This window comes from Protopterus annectens, chromosome 1.part0 (genome assembly GCF_019279795.1).
Source record: "Protopterus annectens isolate FY-2018-M chromosome 1.part0, PAN1.0, whole genome shotgun sequence".
In the NCBI taxonomy this organism is placed as follows: domain Eukaryota; kingdom Metazoa; phylum Chordata; order Ceratodontiformes; family Protopteridae; genus Protopterus; species Protopterus annectens.
Window position 1 is genome coordinate 921,525,702 of NC_056725.1, and position 15,452 is coordinate 921,541,153.

General features: G+C 43.4%; 1 protein-coding gene across 1 annotated transcript in view; it reads left to right on the forward strand.

Annotated features, from left to right (window-relative positions):
* Nucleotides 1–15,452, forward strand: part of TRMT11 (tRNA methyltransferase 11 homolog) — a 587,167-nt gene that overhangs the window by 175,494 nt on the left and 396,221 nt on the right. The gene's annotated exons all lie outside the window — the stretch shown is intronic.

Genomic DNA, 15,452 nt, shown 5'->3' on the forward strand with positions numbered 1-15,452 from the left:
GAGACTCCAGGGCGCTGGATAGATGTTGTAAGAAGGTATACACTTCTGCAACCTTGGCCATTAGGGCCTTAAACTGCCAGTTTCATATGTTAAAGTATCAGCAGCATATTACTGGATTGCTTAAACAGAAAATGATGTTGATTCCTGACTGTGCTGAAAATAAGGATTTATAGGATTTAATGCATTCTGCTGAACAGGTTGGAAAACATACTTTGCAATGTGTTTTGATTCACTAGAGGCAGCTTGCGGGGCTGCTGTCACTGGATCTGTACTTAGAAGGCATGCTTGGCTTAAGGGAGCAATCTTTGCCAGTTCATGTTAAAGCTAAATTACTGGATGCTCCTTTAAATCAGGACCGCCTGTTTGGCAACAAAGCAGAAGACGTTCTTAAAAAGATGGAGGAAAAAGCTAAATCTGTGCAAGCTGTTAAAGATTTCCTACAAGTACAACCTCCAAGATTTAGTAGGCATTGGCCCTCTAAGAACTGGTCCTTTCCTGCCTCTTCTAGGCCTTCCCAGTCCAAACCCAGACCCAGCAGAACACCCATGCTTCAGTCCCAGGATATGCACTGGACTAAGCAGTGGGGGGCTTCCACTTCCAAATCAGGGAGTAGTAAGACTCCCGCTATGGTAAACTGTCTCAATGACTTAACTTTAAAACCTCCAAGCATTTCTCAATTGACTGCTCCTTTAGGGGAAAGATTGCTCTTCAGGCAAAAACACTGGGAACTCATTACCCAGGACAAATGGGTTTTAAATATAGTTTCCTGAGGATACAGATTTCACTTCCACACGTTACCAACCCCAAACGGTTGGCCAGATCTACCCCCAAATCAGTGGGCAGAGGCTCAACAGCAAGTACTCTCTCTCTTAAACATAAAGGCTATTCATACTGTACCAGGAGAGGAAAAGGGACAAGGTTTCTACTCAAGACTTTTCCTGGTACCCAGAAAAGACAATCCATGGCGTCCTATCCTGGACCTGTCTATCTTAAACACCTTTTTGGTGACTCTAAATTCAAGAAGCTAACTCTTCAACAGTTGCTTCCTATGCTATGCAAAGATGCCTGGTTGGCAACACTCGATTTAAAGGAAGCCTACCTGCACATCCCAATCAGGGAATCTTGCAGAAGATACCTACACTTCAAAGCAGGCTACATGCACTATCCGTTCTCTGCAGTGTATCAGGGCTATTCAACCTGTCCCAGCAGAAGAAAGGGGACAAGATTTTTACTCGACTTTTCGTGGTACCCAGAAAAGACAAATCCTGGCATCCTATCCTGGACCTCTCTATTCTAAACACCTTTTTGGTAATCCCAAAATTAAAAATGCTAACACTTCAACAGCTGCTTCCTATGCTAGGCAAAGATGCCTGGTTGGCATCCTTAGACTTAAAGGAAGCTTATCTGCACATTCCAATAAGGGAATCTTGCAGGAAATAACTACGCTTCAGAGCAGGCTCCATGCACGATCAGTTCTCTGCACTTCCCTTTGGCTTATCTACTGCACCCAGGGTATTCACAAAGTGCCTAGCTCCAGTCATTGCATTTTGCAGGCAAATAAATATTCAGATATACCCATAATTCAGGCAGAAAGCCAGGACATACTTTTGAATCATCTGGCATTTGTACAAAAGGTGCTAATTTGTCTGGGGTACACCATAAGTGAAAAGAAATCACATTTCGTACCCTGTCAACAAATGATATTCTTGGGAGCAAGCTTGAACACAACTTCCCAGATGGCTTTCCTCACCAGAGAAACAAATTCATTTGACAACTTGCTTCAAACTAATGGCCACAAAAACCCTGCTAACTGCAAGGCAAATACTGCAAGCCTTGGGGTTCATGGGCCTCCTGCATTCTACTAATTCCATATTCAAGACTGCATATGAGGAAACTACAATGGTATCTAAAAAGCCCTTGGTGTCAACATTCTCAGGATCTAGAAGCAATGATTCCTATCATACCTTGCCTACGGTTAGAGTTCCTGTGATGGGCAGAGGCCTGCCAACACAACAAGGGACTACCATTTACTCTACCCTCTGCTGCCCAAACCCTAACAACAGATGCATCGGACTATGCATGGGGGGCTCACCTGGCAGGGAAGTGCATTCAGAGCAAATGGAACCCAAGTCAAATGCACCTGCATATCAATCAAAAAGAAATGTTAGCTGTATAGAATGCTGTGACAGACTTCAAGGACCACATTCTTCTGGGACAATTAATGGTAAAGATGGACAACACTACTGTTATGTGGTACATAAACAAGCAGGGGGGGTACTCATTCTTACCCCCTCTGCAGACTAGCCATGGCTTTATGGAACACAGCCTTGAGCTACCAAGTGTGTCTACATGCTCAATTCCTGCCAGGAAAACTAAATACACTGGCAGACGAGCTAAGAAGAAATCTCATGGACCCACATGAGTGGAAACTGGAACCAAAGACTTTCAACATGTTGATAAACAAATGGGGGAGCCCAGATATAGACCTGTTCGCTTCCCCCCAAAACTATCAATTGGACAAATTCTGCACAAGGACACAAACAAGCTTAGAAAGTGGATGCTCTGTCCTTCAGCTGGAAAAATCTATCAGTTTATGCCTTTCTTCCTCTGCCTCTCCTCCAAAGTACTACTAAAGATCAAGTTGGACAAACCAAGGACAATATTGATTGCACCAGACTGGCCACGCCAACACTGGTACCCCCTCTTGCGCAGTGTGTCACTGCTGGCTCCATGGCACCTGCCTCAGACCCCTACACTGTTGTCACAGCCGGTGAACCAGATTCTGCACCCTCAGCTTCAAACCCTGAACCTGGCAGCCTGGCTAATTACCTAATCGCTCCATTACCATCCCTCAGTAAACAAGTGTTGGATGTCATTTTGGAGACAAGGAGGCCTACTACTTGAAAATCTTATGCTGAAAAATGGAAAAGATTCTGTGCCTGGAACCAAACTCAAGGGATGGGCACAGCAGTTCCCAATTTACCTCAGATTCTTTAATACTTAACTGAGATGCTTCACAAGGGCCTTTCTTTTTCCTCCATCAGAATTCACGCCTCAGCCATTTCAGCTCATTATAACACAGAACCACCCCTCTTCTCTCATACACTGGTCAAGCAATTCCTCAGAGGGGCCAAAAACTTAAGACCACCCAGGAGAGCCCCTACTCCAACCTGGGACCTTAACTTTGTATTGAAAAAACTCACTCTCCCTCCTTTTGAGCCAGTTGCAAGTGCAGATTTAAAATTACTTTCTTGGAAAACAGCCTTCCTTTTAGTAATCACTTCAGCAAGAAGGGTATCTGAATTACAGGCCATTAAGGCAGTGGAGCCTTGCATCATCTTTCATGTGGACAGGCTGTCCGTCAGGACCAATTCCTCCTTCATGCCCAAGGTGGTATCCAGTGTGGCTCTTAATCAGTCCATTCATTTGCCAACCTTCTTTTCTAATCCACAGAATAAAGGGGAACGGATACTGCATTCTTTAGATGTGCACAGACAACTTAGCTTTTACTTGGACAGGACTAAACCTCAAAGGAAATTTGAGCAACCGCTGGTGGCATTTGCTGCAGGGGCAGAAGTGAAGGCTATTTCAAAACAAACCATTTCTAAATGGATAGGCCATTGCATTAATTTCTGCTATAAGCACCATGGAAAACCTATCCCACAGGGGATTAGACCCCATTCAACCAAGGCTGCATCTACCTCTACAGCCTTTCTCCGAGGTGTCCCTACCAGGGACATCCTAGAAGCTGCTACCTGGAGTTCTGTACATACTTTTACCAAGCATTACCATTTGCCAATTTTCTCTAAATTCACCAAGTGTATGGCAGTGATAGCAGCTCATATATATATATATATATTTTTTTCTATAATATTCGTAATATTTAGATATAATAATATTTTAAATGATTTTATTCATCTAGGAGTTTTATTTAGTTAGGTTCTATGATGCCTGCTTGTCTCTTTAAGTAAGCATATCAATTAACTAATTTGATTGATTAATAAGTAACTGTTGTGTGTATATATATAAGATGTAGAATCTGAGTATGACTGTAAGATCTGATGAAGCTGCATAGCGAAAGAGCTTATCTTGTTATTTATCTATAATAAAGTACTCTGTTTTTTTAAGCTCTACGTGATTACTTGTCTTCGCTCAGTCTTGCAACTGTGTTTTAAGTTAATACTAAATATAAATTCATAGTGACATCAGAGTTCAAAACTACAGGAAATATTTAAAACAACATTGCAGGACAGTCTGAAATACAGAAAAATATCTAAACTAAGCTTCACTATATTCCTAAGTGAATTTAAGAGAATTATACTATAACCTAAGAACTTACTAACAGAGCAAAGCAGATGTGGTGAATGGATCTTCTAGTTGTTGTTGTTAGGTCCAAGACAGAATACATAATGATGTGTCTAATTAAGAGACTTCTCAAATTAATATCTCAAATATTACGGATGGGACAGCTTGCAGAATGACATCACTGCTTGTTTATTTGACTCTGGTTCCCTGGTGAAACCCCTACTGCTGGAAGCTGGCAGTATTTAGCATCTACCTGTGAAATTACATAGTCTTCATATCTTTAGCAGATGTTGGAAGTCATAAAACAATTGCATTTCTTCATGCTTTCAAGACTAGTAGTTAATTCACCCTAAAGACGATACAGAAAGCTTTTCAGTAAGACTCTGTCTCTCTAGCTGCATTGGTAACTTAAAGATACCATATTTTATTGCATAGCCTATAAAGCAATTTAATTTCAGTTCTTTTCCTAAAATTTGCTGGACGGAAGTTAACCTCCTGTGTTCCAGTTTCCACTGTTAAAATATATACATTTAGACAGTTAGACTATGCATGTGCATTTCTGTTTTCTTCCAGTAGGGCACACTGTGGATGAATGTCGAACACAAACACTTACCTTTTCAACACACATGTCTGTACAAACCAGTTTGATATACATATTACATACAGTTCTAATACAGTTGTAACACAAGCATCTTATATAATGTTGATATTACAAATGACATATAATTATTTACAAAATTCCAGATAGCTGTGCTGGCAGTATCTCCCTTTATCACACTTCTTCCCCCTTTTAAAGACTCAAGCTAATTTTTCAAGTGACCCTTGAGAAGCATTGCTTGAGAGGAATGAGCCTATCTGGGAATACATTACCCCATTCCCTGTCTTGAGATTCCAGCTACCTTGGCATTGCTGATCCCATTAGTGTTGCGCTGTCCTATCATATGCTTGCAACCCTAGGCTTCACCATAGCAACTTGGGATTTTGCTGGCTGGCTCCCTGTAGCCATAAATCCCCCTCAGACCCCTCCTGGCTTCTACTGCAAATACTTAGCACAAGGCCTCCATATCATGATAAGGTTTCATGATGTTAACACTTTGAAGAGTCCCTCCCAAGCTGCCTGCAGCTTGTTGTGTCTGACAGGAGTGAGAACCATAACCTGCTGCCCCACAGCGTACTCTCTAGCTTGAGCATTCCTGTCATACCAGTCCTTTTTCTCCTGTTGGACTTCTGCAAAGTTCTCCTGGGCCAAGCCTATGAGTTCCCAAGCCTTGTCCTGAGGTGTAGGACATACGCCACAGCAGACTCCTTGTGGGATTCACACTCATCCTCCCAGTCTTCATGAATCAAATCTAGAGGTCTCCTCACCCTATGCCGATATAGCATCTCTAAAGGTGAGAAACCTGTGGATTCCTAGGGCACCTCTCTGTTAGCAAAAACAAATGGGGCAAATGTTTGTGTCACTCCCTCTTAAACTGGACTGCAACTGTCTGTAGCATGGTCTTTAGTGTATAGTTTAACCTCTCCAGAAGACCATTAGTCGGGGGGGTGGTAGGAGGTGGTCTTTAGATGCTTCACCCCACAGCCCTCCCACAGGCACGCCAGCAGGTCTGACATGAAATTAGCACCTCTGTCAGTCATTATTTCTTTTGGGAAACCTACCTTTCTGAAAATCTCTAAAAAAGCATTTGCCAGTGAAGGACAAAGCCACCGCCTCAGAGTATCTGGTGGCATAATCTACTACCACTTGGATAATACTTCTTCCCTGTGGAACTTGGGGTACTCAGAGGCCCCCCCAATATCCATAGCTGCTCTCTGAAATGGCTTCTCAGTGACAGGCAAAGGCATCAAAGGAGCTTTGATCTTGTCTTCTGCCTTGTCTACTTTTTGGCACAGTACCCGGTTACATCCCTGGAAATCCCAGACCAATAAAAGTTCTGCATAATATTTATTTATTTATTTTATTTTACATTTGTTGACCGGGCTAGTCTAGCTGGATATATATCCGTTTACAGTAGAGGCCCGGGGAGAAAAGCTCCAGTACAGTTAAAAATTACAGTGATGAATATGAATAAAGCAAAAAAAAATACTGTGATAAATATGACTAAAGCAAACATTTTCCTACATAGATTTCTAAAAGGTACAAGAGAGGTAAGGCAATAACATTTCAGTAACTTATCATTCTTACATTACAAGAGGGGACAACAAACAAATTTCAAATGTACAAGTCTAGTTCCACTAGTAACATAGTAGGCTGTAAAACACTAAGGATAGAGTAATTTAAGGCATTACTTATGATTATATGTCTCTTGGTATACTTTATGCCCATATAACCTGCAAAGGGAATGTTATGGGCTATGGCTAGAAATGCCAGACGGTAGGCTCAGGGCGCTACCAACTGCTGTATTCATTCACCCTCTAACCCTCCCTCAGGGGTCCACTCTCTGTACAGTAACCCTTTGTCCAAGTATACAGATTCCCCTTTTCCTCGAGAATCAGGTGCCTCACTAGCCACCGCCCTCAAGCCTTCTAATGTAAGGTCTGAGAGCTGAGTCTGTCTCAACTCTCTTTCTTTGTAACTCTTCCCAGCTCCCCTTCCACAGGAAGTCTGGTATCCTCTGACAGCGGTGCCTCACTGTCAGCCTGGGTACTACCACTCACCTCTGCCCTTGCAGTCACTCTGTCCAAGGGAACATCACTACCCACCAGCAGCTGTGGCTCAACTTCAGTCTCACTGCTGCAGGGTAGCTCCCTCCTTGAAATAGCCACTTCACCAGTCAGACTTCAAGTGTGCGGTTTGTCTGAGTTGCCCCCAGACTACCAGACCCACATGCTTGTCTGCAAGCCTGACTGCATATTAACTACATGTGCACAAAATACTGCATTATCAAAATCATTCCTTATCAGGACATTTGCAGGGATATCCTCAAACACACCTACTTGCTTGTTTCCTTTTTCACTCTTCCAGTCAAGGTGAACCCTAGCCAAAGATATTTGGAATGGGGTCCTTCCTAAAGCTCTGACTGGAGTAGACTGCCCAAGCAAGTAGTGCTCCTCCTTAACCATTGCAGACCTCACAATGGTTAGGTCAGAGACTGTCTCTCTCTCAGCAGTGGCCTGTTTTCTATCTACTAAGGCAGGATATAACTGCTCGTGGTAGTTTGGGACCTTTGTTGTCTCCAGACAACCTACCACTGGCATTCTGTCATTTCCACTTACTGGCTCCCCTACCTTTTGATCCCCACCTTGCCCCCATGGACATCTATAAATGACATAGGTTCATAGGTTATAGGTTCATAGGTTAGTACTAAGCTAACTGCCCTTGCGAACCATTTTAAGCCTAGCCAATTATCCCTTGTGAGACTCAAACCCTGCACCTTGTGTTTGTAAGGCAAACACCTTTAACCATTAGGCCACCCTCCCAACCGGCCCTACTGGTTATATTTAAAACATTTAACCCTTGTTCCTGGCCATGTACCTCAACTAATGGCTTCCCTTGTTACTGGTGGACTCTGTTGGGGCGGTTTAGGCTGGCCACCATGGGTTCCCTTAAACCATGTGCAGCACTGAGTATCCCTTTCCTGTGCAGTGATGCCCTGCTTCCTAGGTATAGGTCTCCCTTTTTCCCCCAGCTCATCTCCGGTGTTATTCTCTCTGTCTGCCAACTAGAGTGTCATGTCCTCAGGCAAAGTGCTAAGGGCTTGTTCCCTCAACAAAAGTTCTACCAACCCTTCAGAAGTGGTGACCTGACTCCCACTTACCCACCTATGAGAATAAGTGCTTAACTCAGCAATATATTCACCCACACTCGTTCATCAGCCTTGAGCCTATGCTCACAAAACTTTTTTTCTATAAGCTTCAGGTGTTAACTTAAAACACTCTAATAAACACATTTTAACTGCATTATAGTTTAAGCAATCAGTCTCAGGCATTTTAGAAATGGCAGTTACTGCTTTACCATGGAGTAAGGGGGTCAGGAACTGTACCCAGAGCCCTTTGTCAGCATTATACTGTTTGCAAACCCTTTCAAACATATGAATAAAACTGCCCTTTGTCGACATTATACAGTTTGCAAACCCTTTCAAACATAGAAATAAAACTATCAAAATTATCATCAAAAAACACCATATGAAAATTAGCCATGTAAAAATATAACAAAAAAAAATAAATAAATAAACCAACGTAATGAAATCGACAGAGAACTTCTATTAAAATAAAACAAAGGTAAGCACTTTCATAGACAGATTCTACTTCATCAGAGCATGCATTTTATACTAACCTCTAGAATTCTATAGCCAATACAAAATCAGAATCAAAGCATGTGATCAGGTCTCATGGTTAGTATATAAGGTCTCCTTCTTTTTAGTCTTGGTCTTAGAGACCTTATTATTCAAACCACCTTCTTTGTCAGCCTGTAAATTAAAAATCTAGAACAACTCTATCCTCAGTTTTATTATAAATGTTACCCATCCTACCATTATCAAATATTCTCTCCAGTGCTTGAAATTTAAAATTATGTTCTCATGACATTTTTACTATATGTTTGGCTAGAGAATTACTCAAATTACATTGCTTTATATCTCTAACATGTTCCCTCATTTTCACTAATAAGGTGTGGTTTGTTTTTCCTATATATAATTTACCGCAGTGAGAACATTGTGCCATATAAACTAAACTTGTTGAATTACAGGTTGCTTCCACTGCAAATGTATATATTCCTTTCCTGTCCTAGGATGTATAAAACTATTTGTATCATTAATTAAGTAACAAAAATTGCAACTGCTACAGGGGGACGTGCCTAACTTAGAAACTGAACATTCTCATTCTTGTTGTAACATAACATCTTTTTTAAAGAAGATTTATTTCTAGAACTAAACAACGGACACGAACCTATAACACTATTGACTTGATGTTAAAATGTGCCAGTTCCTCTTAATAACTTCACAGACTTGTGCTATATTGTTTGAATATGATAGACATTAATTATCTCCCTCTATTGTGGAAGAAATGTATCTGATCTTTATTCATAGGTTCATAGGTGTGTACTAGGCTAATGGCCCTTGAGTCTTTACAAGCCTAGCCCAAAGGATTACCCTGGCATCATGACACCCAACCTTAGTTCCCAGTGCCTCTGTCAAGTAGAGCCACTGCTGTGATCCCCGGGGTTGAATTTTCTATTTCCCATCCACTCATCAACATTTCACTTGAAGAGGGGCAATGAGGTGCTCTGTTTGGCATGTATGGGAAGTCAATTCCATAGCATGGGCAGTCTCTGGGTTATGAACCTGTTCCTCCAGCACGTTCTGTTGATTGTGGTAATGAGGTTGTGGTCTCTGGAATGTGTGGTGCGGAGGGATTTGGATTTCTTTAGATGTAACATTTCTGACAGAGCTGGGTGAGACATGGCTTTGTAAGTCAAGCAGGGATCGGCTCTAAGTAGGTGGTATGAGACAGAGAATAGTTGGAGTTTTTTTGAGTCTGTCCATATAGGACAAGTGTTTAAGGCCTAGGATCCTTTTTGTGAGGTACTTTTGCGGCCTCTCCAGTTGTTGCAGATGTCTAGTGAGGTACATGCTAAATGGGGCATTGTACTTGATGATTGGCCTAATGAGGGAAGAGTAGAGGGAGACAGTGACCTTTTTATTTCTGGATGCAAAACCCTTAGTAATGAGATGTGCCACATAGAAGGACTTTCTGACCACAGTGGCAATGTGGTGGTCAAAAGAGAGGTTGCTCTCAACCTGTGTTCCCAGTTCTCTTATAATACCGTCTTGTGTTCAATAAGCTACCATTGATGTGGTAATTCATGGGAACTGGGTTTTTCCCAAAGGGGATGATGACATATTTTTTGGCATTGAGCTTAAGGCCATGGTTCTAGCACCAGTTGTTGGTCTCAGTGAGGCCTTTGTGTAGGATGTCAGCATTACTTGGGGAGTTGATAATGGCTCCCATCTTGCAATCGTCTGCAACTTTGTCAGCCAGAATCCATTTGTGTTGGCCTGGACTTCTGAGAAGTAGATACCAAACGGGAGAGGACCCAGGACCGATCCCTGTGGGACTCTACTCATGACTGGTCGGCAGTCTGACTTGGCGTCAGCTACTTTCACACTGTGGATTCTATCTGTGAGCCAGTTTGCAACCCACCTAGTGATATAGGGCTTTGATGCCTAGCTTAGTGAGTTTTTCTCTGATTCCTGAGTGGAGAATGGTATCAAAGGCCTTGGCCAGATCACAGTAGGCTGTATGGAATCACCTTGCCTTCATCCACAGCTCTGGTGACTGACTCAAAGAAGTCGACCAAGTTGAGCAGACATGATCTACCCTTCACAAAACCAAACTGTGTGGGATCCAGAGTTTAGAGATTCTCTCTATCCTTTTTTATTAGGTCCATGATGATACATTCCATAGCTTTGCATATCAGACTTGTCAGGCTAATGGGGTGATAGTTCCCAGGGTCTATAGTCGCTCCTTCTCTGTGGAGAGGGATGACTGTAGCAGTGCACCATGTGGATGGGAAAAACCTGAGGTGAGGCTGTGATTGAACAGGACACACAGGTGAGTTGCCAGTGCACTCTGTAGTTCATGTAGAACACAGCCAGGGATATTGTCAGGTCCCATGGAAGCTGTATTCTTGGCCTTGCACAGTGCTGTTTTAACCTATGCAGCAGTAATACTACAATCTACTGGTATTATGATTGGTCCTTTTTTTTGGGGGGGGGGTAAATTTGGCACTAAATCTGTCGCCCAGTATATTGACCATATCTGTTGACTTGGTATAGGAGGTGCCATTGTGCAGTAGCTCAGAGAAAATCTGGGTATTGCAGTGGAGATTCTTTGCATAACTGTAGAAGGCCTTGTGGTTGTCTTTACTATCTGCTGCAATTTTTTCATAGCTAGCTTTAGAGGATATGATGAGGGATCTCAACTTTTTGTTGTGGCTGATAAGGGAGTTTTTCCAGTCTTGGGACTAAACCTTATTCCTCGTCAGTTTCCTCCTTCTGTTGTATAGTTTGTTTATGGCAGGGGACCACCAGATTGGCTTCCTTTTTTTGGAGGAGAGCATCTTGGTTCTATTGAGTATGGCGAGCGCCATTCATTTCTGTATGTGTTCGTATAGTGCATTGGTGTATGATTCGACAGTCATGCAACTATTCTCCATTTGCATGGGTACCGTGAAGTTAGCCTCCTCTGTTTTTAGGAGCCCAAAGTTAGCTTTGGAGAAGTTTTTCATGGTGGTTATCTTTGCGGTAAGGAGGGGGATGTGGATTTCCAAGTTGATAAGTTTGTGGTCGGATCTAACCAGGGAGGAGTTGACAGTTGGTGTAGAGCAATGGTCGCCTATGTTAGTAATGACCAGGTCAAGGATGTTGCTACCTCTATTGGGGGTAAGAACGAGCTGGTCCAGGGCATTGGAATTAATGAATTCCAGGAAACGTTGGGCAAGTGTATTGGTACAAGAGTAGCTTTCCCAGTTAATGGAGGGGTAGTTGAAGTCGCCCAGTATGAGAGTGTTAGGTTGGACCCTAATATTTTCCAGGGTGTTTAGGAATGTGGAGTGCGAGTCTTGGGACATGGTTGGGGACCTATAACAGGCTACGACCTAAATCACTGTCTTACCCATTGTTAGCTGTACCTGAAGTATCTCTGATGCATTATGTTGCACTACTAGTCTGGAGCTGTGCACATCCTTTATGAATATGGAAACACCACTGTCTTTGGAGCTTTGATCCAAGTTCTGGGGCCGAAAGGTGTGGAATGAGTTATAGCCTGGTAGTGCAGCGGTGCTTTCTGCTACCTTTACCGAGGTCTCTGTTACAGCACAAATGTTGATGTTCTCCATTTTAAGGAGTGCTTTGAGCGAGTGCATTTTGAGATTTAGACTTCTAGCATTGAGCAGCATGACCCTCAGATTGCATTTGTTTGTAGCTGTTATGGTGGTAATTTGGTCTTTGGAACACCACCTAAAAAAAACACTATAGGGGTGGCAAGAGCCTTGGCCAGTATCTGGAAGCCCAGGGGAGACAGATGCAGGCTATCTCTGGCAAAGCATTGAGGTCTGTCAGTCATGTCATCTCAGGCAAACAGATACTGGATCACCTTAGAATGACACTAGAAACTTAGCCAGTTGTTGAAATCAGTCATTTTCTGCTTGCACTGTGGTATCATTCTGGGTGATGGTAGGATGCTGCTCAGGGATAGGGTCATACCTGCCTGGGCTACATAATCCGAGAGCTCCTCCATGTCTCTTTTCATGTAGTCCAGGGAGGTATGTCTCAGATCTTTCACACCTACATGTACGATGGCAGAGTCATATTTGTAACTATTGTTAAGGGACCGGAGTGCCTGCGTTATGTGGCGGATCCTGACACCTGACAGGCAGCTGACTGTTACTTTCTCCTTAGTTAACCTACTGAGTGGGACATCAGTGTGTCTCACTATCGAGTCATCTATGACTAGTGTGCTGGGCATGCTGTTTTTCCTTAGTGGCTTTGGTTGAGTGGCACATTGTTTAGGAGAGTTATGTGTCTCGTGATTAGTGTTGTGTTTTGGTGGTCGAGTGCATTTCTGCCTTGGAGGTCTCTGCTGTTTGGGAAGATTTTTATTGAGAGCCGGCACGAAGGTGGGTGTATGGTTTGTGTTTTTATGTGAAGGCAGTGCTGTTGTGTTTTCTGGAGGACTGTGTGTTCCATGTGGTGTGGTGCAAGTGTTGACCTTCTCCTCTTGACCAGCTATTCTGGTCTTAGCTAGAGAATGTGTGGCTTCTGGGGTTCGGTTACTCCCGTCTCCATTACCTCCATGACCCTGGCGAAGAGTCAGCATTTCATTTTCATTTTGCTTCTGCCTACCATTTTCTTTTGCCTCCAAATGCTGCAGTCTCTCTGTTGATTTTATTTCCAAACGTTTGGTTTCCCGTTCAAGTCTGTACAGCTCCAGACAGATTTTTAAGTCCTCTGAGGCAAAGTTGAACTGCCCATTATCTGAGAGTTTTACAACCCCAAGGAGAGTCTGGTTATCCTCTTGGTTGCTGCTTTGTGATGCAGATGTGGCTAAGGCTGCAATCATTTCAACTTAGGTTGGCATGCACCAGTCCTTTGGATTGGCACATCTCAGCCAAATGTCTCCTTCTCAGCTTGCCATAATCCTCTGCTGACATCCTTGCCTTCTCTCCATGACTAACTTAGCTAACAAAAAAATAAATAAAACTATTTTAATAGGAACCTCTGAATGTTCACTGTGTGGCTGGTTCAGAGTGCAAACACATTCTTTAGTAACCACTGTTTACAGGCTAGAGGAGTTCAATATCCACCGCACTGAATCGCAGTATATGATGTGATGATCCCACCACTGCCACCAATATTAGATGACCCACCACTGGACCAGTAATCAAGGAGCCTCAGTCCTCACCACTGGCACCTGTGGCGGGATGTTCACTGGGAGGATGACAAATACACACACAGTATTGTCAGATGCAGCTCTCCGCATCAAGTGGAATTTCCCTTAAGAGCACACAGAGACCACAGTCAGTCCGGGGCTGATTCCTCTACCTTTCTCCAGATGCCCATTAAAACTCCCCATTGGCACAGCTATGGAGGTGAGTATTTAGCCAAGGTTCCAAGCCAAGTCCTCCAACACTTTTTCTCCAACCAGTGCTTCTTGTCCCTGCCCAAGTAGCTGACACACACACACTCTTTGAGGTTTGATTTATACACACAGACACACACACACACACCTGGGAAAGGCTGGCACAGATCTATTAGTTGTGCCCCCTTCTGCCCAGACTATAAGGTAGATGTTCTTCATTCCACATTGCTGCAGTCCTAACCATCGGGTAGTCCGCTGTCCAGTCGGCCCGAATACCAAAGTATATGGCTGACGTCGGTCAAGGCGCATTAGACTGATGTCAGGACGTCAGGGTACTAATGCGCATGACCGACGTCATATCCTCAGTCTTTTTTGCCGCATGGTCCGATGCAGAAGCAGTTTTGCGAGTGCAGGTTGGCGTTCTGAAAAATTTCCGAAGTCGGAGTTTCAGACCGAATCAAAGTTGGCTAAGTACCCCGTTGGGGAACATTTTGGTTTTTTCTTGCCTCAGTATTTAACCGGATGTCAGAAAAAGTGAATAACTGTATTTCTTGTGGGAAGCAGATACCTCATAGGGATTACCATACTTTGTGTATACCTTGTTTAGGGCCTGAGCACGACGTTGTTGGTTGCCGCTCTTGTGCTAGATTTAACAAACGCACAATTAAGAGAAGGTTAGACTGTGCCAGGTTAGTGTTTGGGAAGCGTTGTAATTATAAAATGCCGTCGGATGCTCCGGCCCGCTTCTCAAAAGCGCAAGGACAAAACAGCAAAGCCTAGGGTTGATGAACCGGCAGTCCCGGACGTCGGTTCTTTAGAAGGCTCAGTGGAGCCAGAGGTTTTGCCAGGAGTTTCTTTGGAGTCTCAGGCAGAGACTTTACTGTTACAGGATGTGCCCTCTCAGGAGGTAGGCCAGGCTGAGGGGCTTCTCAGGTAACTGTTCTTCCCTCTCTTCCCAAGGTAGTTAGAGCCTCTCCTTCTGTTTCCAAAACTTCTTTGAGAGGTAGGCCAAGTTTAGCTTCAGTGGGGCTTCTCCTAGCACTTCAGGTTCTGTGCCTAAGAAACATATGCTTAAAATGGCAGAAGATTTAATTACTATGATTAGAGGCTCTATGCCCCCTCCTGATAAGAGGCCTAGGGTGGAACCTGAGTTTGAGAGTTTTGAACAGTGTTCAGAGGCTTCTGAGTCTTCTGCGGAAGACTTGCAGGAGTATCCTCCTTTTTCTGATTCTGATGTGGATGATTCCACTCCTACAGCTTCTCCTCCTGAGGATTTCTCATTTTCAGAGACTCTGCATTCCATGAGGGAGCACTTTAAATGGGAAGGCCAAGATTACTCGGATTCCAGGAAAAGGCTTAGGGAATTCTTATTTTTACCCCAGCATAGGCCCTTAGCTATACCTCCTGTGTTGAATGTGGTGGAAGATGTTTTTGCAGAGGCTTCCCTGAACCCTGATTCTTTGCCTCCTGCCCCTGTTAAACCTGATAGGTACTATAGGGTGCCTGAAGCTCATAAGTATCTGTTTAAGAGTCCTAGGGCAGACCCGAAACTATTTCTCAGGGGCCTA